General features: G+C 40.7%; 1 protein-coding gene and 1 long non-coding RNA gene across 3 annotated transcripts in view; one reads left to right on the top strand and one right to left on the bottom strand.

The window, feature by feature from the left end:
• The window catches only part of ZNF704 (zinc finger protein 704), a 175,383-nt gene that overhangs the window by 76,420 nt on the left and 83,683 nt on the right, over positions 1-15,280 (bottom strand). The gene's annotated exons all lie outside the window — the stretch shown is intronic.
• LOC140690215 (uncharacterized) lies at positions 551-9,851 on the top strand. 2 transcript variants are annotated; one of them, XR_012065397.1, is made up of 3 exons: positions 551-631; positions 5,113-5,186; positions 9,421-9,851. It is a non-coding gene; the product is annotated as an uncharacterized lncRNA (long non-coding RNA). The 2 variants fall into 2 exon arrangements; XR_012065396.1 differs by having other exon boundaries at positions 5,113-5,196.

Raw genomic sequence — 15,280 nt, 5'->3', positions numbered from 1 at the left:
AAAAACTACAATTTACTGAGTGCTTATATATGTCTACCAGGCAGTATGTGAGCCATGTGTCATACCCTGTCAGTTATCTATCGCTGTGTGACAAATTACCCTAAAGCTGAGTAGCTTAAAACAACAACATTAGTGTCTCATAGGTTCAGGAATTTGGGAGTCACTTGGCCTGGTGTTCTTGTTCAAGGTTACTCTTGAAGTTGTAGGCAAGACAGCCAGGACTTCAGTCATCTGAAGGCTTGACTGGGGCTGGATACCCCTTTTATAAAAAAGCTCAGTGGCAAAGTGGTTGGCAGGAAAATAGAGTTCTTTACTGACTGTTGGCAGGAGGGCTCAGTTCCTTACCACGTGGGTCTCCTCCGAGCTGCTTGAGTGACTTTGCAACACAGCAGCTGGCTTCCCCCTCCCCGAATAAGTGATCCCAGAGAGAGCAAGGAGGAAGTCACTGGCCTTTTATGACCTCGTCTTGGAAATTACACATCATCAATTATGCTACATTTTACTCACTAGCAGTGAATCACTAAATATAGTCTTTTTTCATTAATGTCCTTTCTTCTCCAAGATCCATTCAGGATACCACATTGCATTTAGTTGCCATGTTCCCTTGATCTGTGATGAGTCCTCAATTTTTGTAAGTTTTTCAAGATCTTGATTTTTTTTTAATTATTGAAGTATAGTCAGTTTACAGTGTTGTGAGATCTTGACTGGTTTTAAGGAGTACTGGTTACTTATTTTGTATCATGTCCCTCAGTTTAGGTTTATCTGATGTACTTGCTCATGACTAGACTGCAGTTAATGAGTTTTTGGAAGGATTAGCACAGAGGTAGAGTGTGTTTCTCATCACACGACCTCAGGAGGAAGATCATATCAACACGATGGCTCTCTCATCAGGTTCACCAGGACCATTAGATTAAAGGGGTATCTATCAGGTTTCTCCACTGCAAATTTAGTATTTTTCCTTTTCCATGCTCCCTTCTTTGGAAGTGAATCACTAAGTCTAGTCCATACTCAGAATGAGGGGAATTAAGGTCTACCTCCTGCAGAAAGGGTTTCTACCCAAATTATTTGGGATTCTTTTGTCGGGAAGGTTTGGGTAGACATATTTTAAAGCTGCATACATATATCCTATCATTTAGTTTTTACAGCAATCCTATAAGGACTACTGTTATTCCTCCTTTATAGATAAGACATCTCCAGCTCCAAACAGTTGTCATATGCCCGAGGTGACACAGCCAGTAGACTGGACCTGGTATTTAACAGGAAGCAAGTTTGATTCCAGAGTTTATATTCTTTTTACTGAACCCCTTAACCTTTGCACTAAATAAGAATCTGCTTTTAGCATCATTCAACTGTGTTTTTAATATTCTACAAAATTCCCAAGAACTCGTTAAAAAGGGCAATACTGAGCTTGCTTGATTATACCTTGTGGCATATCGTTTCCCAGATGTATGTCTGATTTTCCCAATCAGACTTAGAAAGCAGTGACAGAGTTTCATATATTTTGCTTCCCCTGAACACCTAATACGCAGGCACTCCGGAAATACTTATTGGCGGAAGAGAAAATGACCCCTCCTCGCAGTTTCCCACGCTGTCCTGGATGTCTACCAGGGGATGCCAAAACTTAGAATGGTTGATCCCTTGGTACTCAGCCCCAGGGCTAAGAGCTGAGGGCATGACAGCATTCACATCAGAATGACTGACTAGAACCTGGGGAAACTGTCGGCTAGAGCTGTAGGAAAAGCAGGAAGTGTTCATTGAATCCCTCTTTCTACTTTAATGAGCAATTGTGACTGGAGAGCAGACATCAATTTGGGTTATTTAACAAATGCTCAGTCCACTCAGGCAATGGGTAGAATTTTTGGATTTCAAAAATAGTGTGTTATTGTCATCCCACCAAAGATTAGGAATCACACTTCTGGGTCATACATAATAAGTCATTTTCTCCAAATCTTGGGTATTTGGGAATCTAGAATCCAGGAATCCATTAGTCTTTCCATCATCCTCTCTTATATGGCAGACAGACATCCAGATGGCCCCGGTGGACTTTTCACACTTTGGTTTCATTGGAACACTGTCTCCCTGGGATACAGAAGCAAACTTCTCTAATGAAAGGGACGCAGCAAACCTCCAGTCTTCTCTCCTCATCCTTCCTGACCCTGTCGTTTACTGTGTAGATGGATAAATGGAAGAGTCCAAAGGAAGGGGCTAGTTCAGGATATGTTAACATGCTAACAAACTTAGGAGGGGCTGAGCAAAGCCCTCCCTAGGAAGAAAATAGTTCATCAGACAATTCACTGCAAAACATTTTCCTTCCCTTCAGCCTTCTAGCAAGAAAGGATGTTCGGTAGCCACGTCTGGTTTCTCTCTCCTCCATTCAAAGCACTGTCTCTTAGAGCAGCAGAAAAGGAGGGGAAGGTTGCTTCCTCGCCTATGTCAAGAGTTAAGAGACTCTCAGGTCTAGATCTTTACTCACAGACTCCAGGGAAAAAGAAAAAGCCTTCCCACAAAACAATATGAGGCATAAGGGCTCAGAATTTATAACTATGCTTAAGGATGCACCTCTGTGATGTTAGTCGGTAAACATTCTTACGTGTCCCACTAAATAAATATGAACTAAAATGTGCACTGGAAAGAGAGAAGCACGTGCCTGGGGATGTTCAGAAAAGCAGGCAGGTTTCAGAGCTGCCCAAGCAGTCCCGAGTCTCTTCTCCAGCCCATCACCGTCGGCACAGTGAGCTGGGGAGGGCCCAGCAAACTGGGATTCAAATCCCCACTCTACCACCTACTACGCACGTGACTTAAGCAGGTGAATCACTCCCTCTGTAGCTCAGTTTCCTCACATGTGACACAGAGTCATCAATGCCTGACTGCACAAAGGATGCTTCAGTACATGATGCCTTTTATAATTATCAAACGTCCCTTTCTAGTGAACTTAAGGCTTAAGGATAGTGAAATGTGGCTCTAAATTAAGAAAAAAAGTTAGGAATTTTCACGATAAAACCAAGCGTGTGCTTCGAGGCTGCGGAAAAGGAAGACATTTCTAGAGTTGAAATGAGGTTAGTGTAAATTGAGGTGTGTTGTAACTGTTAAGTGCCATATTTTGAAGACTTATTTTGGAAAAAAATCTAAAATATCTTATTAATAATTTAAAAATGTTGATTACATGTTGAAATAATGTTTTGAACATGTTGGGTTAGACAAAATATAATTTATTAAAGTTACTTTTCACTTTTTAAAATGTGGCTACTAGAAAACTTAGAATTACCCGTGTGTTTCACAATATATATTTTTTTGGCCCATGCTATTCTAAGAATGCTGAAGTAGCAGCAAGAGAAATACTTCATTAAATTACACCCTTTGCCACGAAAGAGTTAATTCATCTCCCCAAGACACTGCTTGAAAGTAACTCAATCACAAGACAACATGAAGCCAAATATGTCACAAACTGCTAATCACGTCATTAAATATAGTCTCCCCTGTTGCAATGTGTAATCATTTGTGAGAGCAAAGAGCTTAGGGACTTTCAAATCATGGAAAATTTCAAATATCCATTCGAGAAATCTTCTTGTCATCCCTGCTACATTTGTCTTGATCTAATCTGACTGCAATTTAATACAGACATTTTTACCACAATCTGCAAGTGCACTCAACTGGCACAAATATACTTATTTATGTACAGAGCCAGGGAAAGGGTTATCTTTGCTTAAAATAATGTGCTTAACTAATGGACTGTTGCTTTTACCATTGGGGAGGCCACAGATAATGGCAAGACACACATAACTAACCAATATTCAACATTCATGTAGCTAATTCCATGGTTTATTTAAACTAGAGGATAAACAGATGCATCTCCATTTTTGATTGATCTTCAAAGCTCAGTAGCTCATAAACTTTTAACTTATCCCCTTGTGGCAGTAAATTGCTATAAAAAGGAATCAAAACAATATGAAACAAACAAAAAGAAACAACCCCTGTGTGTATTGATGAACTTTCTTTTAGAGCAATCTCTGTATAATCATTTAAGAAAAACATTTACAATTGGTATGGTCAACTTTTTAAATGTATAAGTAAGAATGAAAATTGTGGGTTTTTTTTAAAGAAGCAACCCATCTCAAAAAAATTAATTAAAAAAAAAGGGAGACCTATCTTTTCCATTCCTGTTACATCATGTAGCATTCTTTTCCTTAATTTTTCTATAATATAACTTAAGTATAGGTATTGTCATCTCAACATACTTAATACAAAGAATTTAAAATTCCTAAATTCGTAATTAAGGAACTAAATAATTTTACCTCTTTTTGAGCCCCTCTGAAATTTTAAAGTCGTGTTACATTATATTTTTGATGGCAGCCCTTCCTTCTTCAATGTTATTATCTACTGTACTAAACTTTAAAGATAATCAAGATAAAAAGAGAAATTTCAATTCAAGGAATCCCTTGAGCACAGAGGGAAATTCCTTAGTTACGGCTGCTGGGGCTGTGACAATTATGCAGCTAAGTTCCAGCACCGGAAAAAAGTTCTAAGAGGAAATCTAACTTCCAGGAGAAGTAACACTATGTGTTGATAACGTCTGGTATCTTAATACATCGGCCACTTAACCCAGCCAAAGTTTTAAATCAGGGAAATACCTTAAACTTATAATAAATAGAATTCTCTAAAAAATTCCCATTTAGTTTTTCTAGAAAACGTGTGTATCTCAACAGGAAGGATTCCTACGCATGAGTGTATCCATTAAAGAATTACTTTGCAAACTTTTCAATTCCTCTTTCTGAGCACGGTCAAATTCCACAGATCAGATTACAGCTGCAAACACATGCACTTCAAAATGAAGTGGAACACGAGTTTGGAACCAAGCGGATTCTAAAGACAGACAGAGTGTACGAAACAGGAACAGGCAGGCCCTTTGGAAAGATAAGGAAAACATCAAAATCGTCTCAAGTGCTCTTAGCTGATTAAACATATTTCTGCCAAGGGAAAGTAGATTTAATTCCCTACCTTGTACCACTCCGACTTTCTCAGGAGTCCTGTGAGGATTACAAAATGGTGCAATCATTTTGGAGAACTGTGAGAGTTCCTTATAAACTTAAAGAAATATCTACTCTATACTTTCAGGTATTTACCCAAGAGAAATGCAACCTCACAAGGAGAATGTCCTCAGAACCGCCGGGAAGATTAAATGCGATCCCGTAGGTGAAGGTGCTTTGCACAGAATCGTGCGCGTGGTAGAAGCTTATTAAATATTTTCAATCTCCTTTTGTGTTTTGGGGTGTAATCGAGTATAGGAGTTCAATATTGCAGACTTGAGTTTATGTCCTGGCTCTGCTATTCATCTGTTGTATTTATTCATCCAACCCTTCTGAGCACCTACTCTGGGTCAAGCACTTTTTTAGGTGTCGGGGATATCATATTGAATGTGATGGTCCAAGGCTGTACTCTCATAGGGTTTCACTTCTAGTGCCTTGGGTAAGACATTGAAGTTTTCTGAACTTCCGTTTCCACTGCCATAATTCAGGTCAGTTCAGCGCCTTTGATGGACTGAATTGAGGTGGGGGGGGGCACACGAACCAACTAAATAGAACTTGTACTTTTAAGTGTTTTACAAATCCAGGAGAGGCAGCAGAAATGGATGCAAATTCAATGGAGAATAGAAGGTGGTGTGAGAGGGATAAGGACTCAGTGCTGTGGGGGGCTCTGAACTCTGCTTGGTGGCAAGGAGACTGGTCGGAGGAGTGAGTCAGGGAAGGCTTCCTGGAGGAAGAGCATTTAAATGCAGTCTGCAGAGTAAACCAGGCAAAAACGTATTCACAAATTCACAGTATTATTGGAAGAGAAAACGAGGAGATAGTTGTGAAAGCACTAATCAGTCCATAAAATCTTTTATAATTTAAAACACCTCTATTTCCACTTTAAGGGCAATAGTATTAAAATGCAAAATTGGTGTGTAGTTCTGAATCCAGTTTATACCCTCTCTGACAATATGTTGTCTTCCCCAATGCCTGTGCTTAATCTGAGCTTTCCACATCTGCTTCCTCGACCCCAGAACTTCGAGCTTTCTGCTTGAAGGAATCGGATAATTGAATACATTGTTTATTATCATACGGCACCAATTCTGACTTCCAGTCAAGTTTCAGGGATTGGCTACATTTACAGTCTGTGGTGTAGCTCTGTGGTCAGCCACACTGGCCTCTAAGCATGAAACAGGCTTTGGAAACAACCAAGATTCTTGCTCTCCTGGAATTCATCGAACACTTAATCTTTTTTTTTTCAATTTAATTAAAAGGCTCTGTTTATGGGACTTCAATACGGTTTATACCGTAAATACCCAGAACTTTAAAGTGGCACAAAAAACACTGAGGCTGCTGAAATACTTTTGATCTGCATATACTGTTTGTTTTATATGCTCTACATACCTCTGGGAAAAAAAATGGAAGTAGGAAGTGGGACTGGGGAGAAAGGTTTAGAAAATTCCTCTTTCCAAATACTGTGGCATTAAAATGAACTTGGATAAAGGATGCCATTAGGTAAATGCAGACTCTGTTCAGCACATCCTCACCCCCATGGCATGCGCTGAGGCTGACTGAAAGTTTTCATGATCGCGTCAGCAATTAGCATGAAAGTCACTCCAACCACATGAACCTTGAACTATTTAAGTAGCTTTAAAAAAAAAAAAAGTTTAAAGTACTTCATTTTCCTCTTAGGAGGCTGCAACAGTTGTTAAATAGAGCAATACTTCTATTATGGGAAATGTTTATGGAAATGTTATATTCCATCTTCAGAAACAGCTGTATTATGGTCAGATGTTAGAGGTGTTTTCTGGATTGCCAGCAAAAAAGGGGGCTGTGATAAAAAGATGCCCCTCCCCCGACAACGGCAAGCATACACCCAGAAACCAAGTCAGTAGTATATGTAACAAAAGTGAGCGCCGTGCAAAGTTCAATGGAACGCTTTCCCCAATCTGAGTATACCCAGAGCCCTCTTGTGAACAGGGAAAGTGTTATGATGAAACAAGAATGAAAGATTTCTTTACTCCTTGGAAAGGACAAGCTGATCAACAATAAAAGGTGCCCGAGGCATCTGGGTTAAGGCCATCATTAGTCCTGCCAGCCCTGACATCAATGCCTTCTACTCCCGACCTTGGAGTTCTAACTCTGACCTGGAAGAGCCTCACAGGCTTCTCTCACAGCGTGGTGACCCAAACCAATGTTTTAGCAATATCCTGCTCTTTTTTAAACCACTGTATAAAATCCACATCTTAGATTAGTGGAAATGGTTGAGGAATGAATGGGTAATGATTGTAGGAAATGGCAGGAGAAAAAGCAACTTGTAATATGACATGATATCACTTATACGTGGCACCGAAAAAAGGGACCCAAATGAACTTATTTGCAAAACAGAAACAGATTCACAGATACAGAAAATAAACTTATGGTTACCAAAGGGGAAAGGAGGGGGGAAGGATAAATTAAGACTTTGGGATTAGCAGATACAAACTACTAAACATAAAATAGGTAAACAACAAGGTCCTGCTGTACAGCACAGAGAACAATTATACTCAATAACTGGTAATAACCTATAATGAAAAAGAATATGAAAAAAATATGTGTATTAACTGAATCACTATGCTGTACACCAGAAACTAACACAACATTGTAAATCAACTATACATCAATTAAAAAAAAAAAGAAAAAGAAAAATGGAAAAGCAACTTGTTTTTGAGTGGGAAGAGGAAAGAGTGGGAGAAATTTCTGAAGAAAAAGAATAACCAGGGCAGGGGAGACTTGGCTTAGAACCAGGAAAGACAGCAAATTTTGGAAGGAAAGTAAAGAAGGCAGTTAACTGGTTTGAAGGTGTCTTCTCCAACTTCTAGTCCTCTAGGAGCCACATCGAGCCTGGAGAGGAATGGTGGGGAGAATTTCACCTCAACCCCTGTTCATTTAATACGTGTTTATTCAGCATCGAACTGTCTAATCATTGCTGTGCCGGCTGGGGATTCAGCAGCAAACCAACAGAAACAAAAGCCCTTGCTCTCGTGGAACTTAGATTCGGTGGGAAGGTCTAAAGCAGCTGGAGATCCAGGCTCCTCTCCCAATGAGTGAGGTGTGCTTTCAGCCCCTCTGCCCACAAAAGAATGGTCCCTTCTGCCTCCTAAGGACTAAATAAATTTAAACTATCTTCAAATGACCAACAGCCTTTACCTCCCTAGGAGATTACAATTCATTGAAGTCAAGGACTATATCTTATTTTCTTATATTATCATTTAATGTAGAGCCTGATGCATTTAATTAGCATGTAGTTCGCGTTCAGCAAATAGCTTCTGAGGAAAACTGTCCCTGTGGGGAGCAGCAAGAAGTGAGCCCTTGTGATGCTGCCCCGGGGGTGTCAGTCACCCATTCAAGGGGGGACCCATCCTCCATCCCTCTTCCGTTCCTTCTTTCTTTACCTGAGGTGATTTTTCAAGCTGGATTTGGTCCATTTGGATTTTTCCAGGAGTGTAGACCTTCTCTCTCCAGGTCTGTGCTGACTCCTTTTAGGTGTTTGTTCAAACAGAACTACTTTAACTTTGGCTTGAATTTAGTACCCAGGAAGCTTCTAGTCACCTGTCCTTTAGGTCGATCAGGACTCCTCCTGGGTGGGCAAGTGAGTTCAGGCCAGGAGTTCAGAGGACTCTTTCCCACTCAGCAAAGGGATGGTCCCTGATTCCTCCCAGCACACCCCCTCAGGCAGCTGCGACGCTGATCAGGGCTGGCACAGGGAGTGATCCTGGGGGTTCACTCAGACCCATCCAGTCTACTCCTAGAAGAGTCAACGAGGGCCGGATGTGCTAGAACTGGGGGCCAGCTGTTACTCCTCACTCTCGCTCACTCAGAGGGGTGGGGACTCCTCACATCCTCAAGCAGCATTCAGTAAGCATTTGTCCAACAGAAATACAATCCAGCTCATATGTCATTTTGAATTTTCTAGTCACCACATTTAAAAAAAGGAAAGGAGAAATTAACTTTAATAATGTATTTATTTAGCATCACATGTAAAATATTGTCATTTCAGCATGTCATCAATATAGAAATTATTAGTGAGATCTCTTTTATCCTTTTCCCCAACCCCATACAAAGTCTTCCAAACCCACTGTGTATTTTAAACTTAGAGCACATCTCAATTCTGACCAGTCGCATCTCAAAGCTCATTGTGGCAACTGGACCAGATCACTCAGCTCTAAGGAGTATAGGGAAATCTCTGAGGACATCTCGGGGTGGTTGTTCGCAGACAAGTCTTTTTGCCTTAATATCAGTTTAAGAAAAACAAAATGTTCAGAAACTATTAGCACTAACAAATGATGTGGGAAATGTTTACTTTTGAAACAGACTACATACTAACTTAATTTTGACAAAAGAATGTTAAAGTGACACTTCTGCTCCATTTCAGCCATTGGAATCTTAATATCTGGACACATCTGAGAAGTGACAAAGCTGAGGACATTTTTCACACTTTCATCCAGTGATCACCATAATGATCACACCGCAAAGTGAAGAGGGAGCCAAGATGCTTCTCACTGCTGGGGCGTTCTGCCCAGACCAAAGGATGCTTCCTGGGGTCTGCCCACTGTATCTTTCTGGGTCTTTGTTTACAGCGACAGGACAAGAGCCCTGCAGAGCGGCAAAGAAACAGACTGCATCTTGGTTTCCAACCTGTGGACCATGATGGTTTTGTGGTCCGCGTGGACACTAACGATTGTCCCTCAACAAAATAATATTTAATTTTCAGTCAAAACTATCTATCAACTGCTAGTTAAAATATAATGGAAAAGAATCTGAAAAGTATACATATATATATATTTATATATATAAAACTGAATCACTTTGCTGTACACCTGAAAATAACATTGTAAATTGACTACACTAACTACACTTCAATAAGAAATTAAAGATAGAGACCCTGTCTATTGACTGCTAATTACGAGGTAAGCACTGTTTCTGGGGCTACACATTGTCCCCCTTCTGTTTGTTACGATTTCCCAAATATACATAGAAGATATCATAATGAGTAAAATAAAAATTATTGTAAAAGTATTAATGAATTACTAGTAGTTACCTCGTCCTTGCATCTTCCCCAATCAGTGGAATCTGAAAGTACATGTGAGGATTTGTGAAGTTGCCTGATGTTAAAGTGTGGTCTTTCGGCATCACATGTCACTAACTACCAAGTTGGTCACCACTGTTCTTATTTCCTTCCAGTGGTCTGGCTCATTGTCAGCCAGGATTCTCTAAAGTTGAGAACCTCCCAGTGCTTCTTTGTTACTGAGTTCATGTCTCTGGTTAAGAAACACTGGGTTTTGAACCAACTACATGCTGAGATTAATTGCTCAACGTTAATACATTCAGCACAGATGATTGCATTATATAACACGTACCAGCTACTCTGCAGTATCTCCTTAGGCATAATAAGCTTTTACCGTAAAAACCAAACCAACATTAATCTGCAAAGCTGTCATTTTACGTCCACTGCCAAGAAAAAAAAAAAGAAAAAAAAAACCCAACAAAGTGAGATAAAGTAAACCTTTATCAAGGAGTTGGACCCAATTATCAAACCTGTTCTCCTCATCCCCTTTAGGCAATCTGATTTGTAAGCTGAGGTTCCAAAGTACATTTTATTTAATTGCTGAGGGCAAGAGCTTCAGTAGGTGTTTCTGAGTTAAGCTCTTTATTGTACTGACCTGCTCTGCTTCTGGGGAAAGCTGAAAAACAATCTTTTAAAGCTAGCATTTCCAAGCTGGTCTACTCAGCCTACTAGCTCTATTTCCTTTCAACTGCATCAAGAGTAAACAGGTAGGGAAGATAAAGAGCCTTCCCTGTGAACAAGCGAAAGTAGTTAGGTTTCAAAGCTCGCTGGTAGTGGGGAGGGTATAGCTCAGTGGTAGAACGCATCCCTAATATGCACAAAGTCCCGGGTTCAATTCCCCAATGTCTCCATTAAAAAATCATTAAAAAATATAAAATAACAAAAATACAGGGTCTGAGCGTAAGCCTATCATAAAACAAAACAAAACAAAACAAAACAACAGCTGGTAGACAGTAGCCAGCGACAAACACCCTTCGGTATTTCTGAGCAAACACAGGCAAAGCAACGTTTTTCCTACCTTTTATAAGCAATCTGTGTTTAAACCAGGCATACACAATACCTTCTAAAAGCTGGCCATTGTTGAGTGTTTAATGAATCCCGAAGAGTAAAGAAGCCAGCTAGGTGGTGACTGTTTGATCCACACACCTTGGCTGGAGACGGGAGTGCACGACAAACCCGCCCAGGCTCAGGCTTCTGGGTTCTTCTGTCAGGAGAGCCTGGGGCTGGAGGGCAGCACAGCCCAAGTCGCGCCTTCCCGCTAGAGGGCGCCGAGGAGCACTTAGCGCACACACACCGGTTACATTCGTGAGGAAACCATCTTCCTGCCCGCCCAGCACTATATTTAGAGCCATCTCTTGGCGTGCAAACGTGTATTTCTGGGCTTTCTGCCACTCAGACAAAAAAAAAAAAAGGACAGGAAAAACTGGTTTGGTTCCAGTGCTGAACCCAAACAACAAACGTTAAATGTGGCCTTCCCCATTGATGCATTTTGGTGTCAAACATCACTCCTCCTTCAAAAGCAGTGAGCGCGGGATGTGGCTCTGAAGAATGCTTTTTTTCTCCTCATTCTAATGAGTAAAATGTGTTTCACTCTCTAAAGGGATACTTGGTAAAGAAGGGAGCGGTGGAGCAAATTTCTAGGAGAAGGGCAGAATCTCTGGAAATTTTTCAAGTCCGGGGTGGTAGACTTCCCCATAGACGCTGGAGTCCCTGGGAAAAGTTAAACCCCAAAGCTGGCTGTGGAGCTGATGGAAAAAGAACATGCGATGTTAGATCGCCAGGCCCCTCCAAGCCTCAAATGCAGACCCGGGGAGAAACACTCCCTAGCATTCTGCTGCTTTGCCAGAGAACAGCTGGCATTTGAGAACACCAGGTTCTTCACCAGGAGAAGAGACCTTGAGACACACACCCCAAGCAAGTAACTCCAAGTCTTACTCATACCAGTTCCAAACCGTGGAACGCCGGGCTGTCTCAGAAATGAGCAAGGCAAACAGCTCGCCCCAACTTAGTGGGCCCTTCCCTACTTTTTCCTTCCAGTGTGTCTCTTCTTATAATCATCTTTAGGAGTTTAATCTCAACAATTCTGTTTGCACAAGACCCTGCCATGGCACTCACTGCCTAGAAAAGTGGTAGCTGGACAACTGATCTCATCCATAAATGGAGCCTCCAGCAGGACTGCCTTTCAGTGGTTTGGATGAATATTTCCTCCACAGGTCACCTCTAATGACTTCAACAAACATATTAAAGGAAAGAATAAAAATATCTTCAGTTTGACGGTCATTCTTCCATGCTAAAATTAATACTATGACAAAAAAACTAAAATAAGAATTAAATTAAAAAAAAAACCCTGCACAAAATTTCTTAAAAGTACTAAATGATACGGATGCAAAATAGGTTCACAGGATGTGGGGTATGAACACCCTGAAAGTTGGAGAATAGTGCTGTGTGAAACCTCTTCTAATTTGGGATTTCACAAATGGACAACGGCAAAGGAAACTGACTTGCTGTCAAACAGAAGAACATGCTCAGTGTCCAGGCCTTTGGGACTGTTCCCAAGGCTTCCTTCCTCCAGGCCCAGGGTGGATTGCAGGCCCTGCTCCCCTGATATTGAGAATGGCCTCTCGATTTGCTCAGGTTAGAGGAATGTCAGTGGATGTGACACATGTCATCTTTCTAATGCTGGTGCTCAGGCCTCCGTGTCCTCTTCCTCGCCACATTTACCTGAGTCCTAGATGGACAAGAAGCACAAGCCAGAAATAAGCCCTTGCTGCTTAAATGTTTAAATCCACTGAGATTTTGGGGGCTTGCTTGTTACCACAGCAAACCAAGTCTAACTGACCAATACACTATATTAGTAAACAGTGAATAATAATTAGCAGAAGATAATTGTGTCACAGGTCCCGGTACCAAGAAAGCACTCACGTCCATCCTTACAAAGGTCCCCATCCCCCACAGCTTAAGACGCATAGCCAGTCAACTTCTATGATACCTCCTAGCAGCTCTACCGAAACCCAAAGCAAATAAAACATGTAAGAAAAAGCAAAACAGAAAGAGTCCAGCTAAGGAAAACAGGTATGATTGCTGAGAAACAAAGTGATTCCCAGAATCTCTGACTCCGTGATTCTCAACATGAGTGCTCACCTGGGCCCAGCCCCAAAATTCAGATTAACTTGGTTCCAGGTAGACGCCAGGCATCTGTCCTGCTTCCCAGCCTCCCTCTGTGGTTTCAGTGTGCAGCCAAGCTTAAGAACCGTGGCTTTGCATGACTGGGCTCTGTTATTTTCCAAAACTCAATCCTGGGACATTAAATATTATAGGAAAAAAGAAATGCACCAAACAGTACCCTTAAGTAGCATGTTCATGTTACATGAAATGAGTGTCCTTGGGTACTGGGGTTACCAGTTTTCCCTTCGTCCAGCAGTAGAACTCATTCCCAGTTCATGGTTTGTAGATCATCTCATACTCTTATTCTATCCCTGGAGTGACCAGCAGCAATAGCTCTAACACCAGCATTGCAGTAGGTGACTCTCCACCAGTCAGGGATACAGGACTCTGAACGCGAGTTCAGTATGGATTCAGGATCAGGCACCTGTCATCTTTCAAAGACTTGTAATTAACTTGGTTAGTTAAGAAAACAAAAATTCAGAAGTTTATTTGACCTCACCCATAAAAGTACTCCTTCCTCATTCTAACCATAGGAGAAGCACATGATCACCACAGTTCAAATTGTTTAAATAAAAGGAACTCTGTTTACTAATCTATATTATGATTTACTTTAACTATTTCACTTCTAGACCAGGTAATATTTGCTACACAGATAATAAGAATAATTCAACTTATTATATGTTCAACAATGCTGTTTCATTTTCTAACCATGTATGATTTTTAACCACTAGATAATATATACTAAAGAAAATACAGAAAACCAGAAAGAAAACAAGTACTCATGTCTTATGTGTGAAGTTGGTAGAAGCAATGATCTTGAATTATGTGATTCTTAGGCTAGTTTTTATACACTTTTTAATCCAAGCAGCTAAAAGCCAATGTCTCAAATAAATAGACCTTAATATGTTAATCAATACCGTGGCTGTTCTCTCATAACCATGTTTACAGAGAAATTCTCCCACTTTCCTCTACTCAGCTTTTTTTGCTGCTTTCAAAATTGCCCTCTTACTCCAGCATCATATCATTTTGAGCATATCCAGGTCTACTAATCATTGTGAGCTTCAGAAGCTACAGAACTGGCTTCTCTGGGGTCTTCTTGGACAGTTTAGCTGACTTGAAATCTCTGTAACAACCCAAATGTACGGATATCTTTGGAAGAGATAAACCAGGCCAAAGCAAGCAGAGATTGTGGCTCAAGGGCATGTGTGTTGCAACACAAGTTTGCGTGTAGATTATGTGGCAGCTGCAGGACAGAATGAAGAGGAAATGTTGTTTTTGAGACAGTTTTCAGAAACATTCAACAAGACTGAAAACAAGCAGAGGGTAAGTGCGATTACTCAGATGTTAGAAGTGAGGCTTTAATACTGAGAAACAAGCCAACTGGGGATTTCTCCTTTCAGACTCCTTAAAAACAGAAAACTTTATGTTGTATGTCCTTCTGAGTACATCTCCCATATGTAATCGCCCCTAAGTAGAAATAAAAAGGCTCATCAGGAAAAATTAGCCAGCTCCCACCTTGAGTTGGACACCATAATTCACATCTTTCTGCGCTCTCCCATTGACATCCTATCCATCGTGAAAAGGTTTGTATTCACCAACAATAAGCCATGCTCCTTTTAAATTTTTCTTTTCTAGGTGGAGGTCATGGGTTTACTTTGAGCCAACTACTTACTAATTCTCACTGGAGCTCTTAAACCAATATAATATCCTCGTGGAAGAAACTAGGCAATAATCTGACACCCAGTTTTCTTTCTTAATTTTAACTGGATGACATAAAGTTGACATCAGAAAATAAGGGCACTTAACATCACACACTATCCAACTCCGTTCCACCCCACTCATACTGGTTCACGAAGGGCGATCAGGAGCACCCCTTCTGACTCCGTGTTTAGAAATGTTAAGTTGGTTGAAAATGGTCAAGTAGGAGTATTTACACCAGAGAAATCAGCTAATGATCAAAATCAGGGCTTCCCTTTTCTTCTGGAGAGCTAATTATTAAATA

This window comes from Vicugna pacos, chromosome 29, assembly GCF_048564905.1.
Source record: "Vicugna pacos chromosome 29, VicPac4, whole genome shotgun sequence".
Lineage (NCBI taxonomy): Eukaryota > Metazoa > Chordata > Mammalia > Artiodactyla > Camelidae > Vicugna > Vicugna pacos.
Note: the sequence above shows the minus strand (reverse complement) of the source record. Positions and strands in the feature narration are given on the sequence as shown.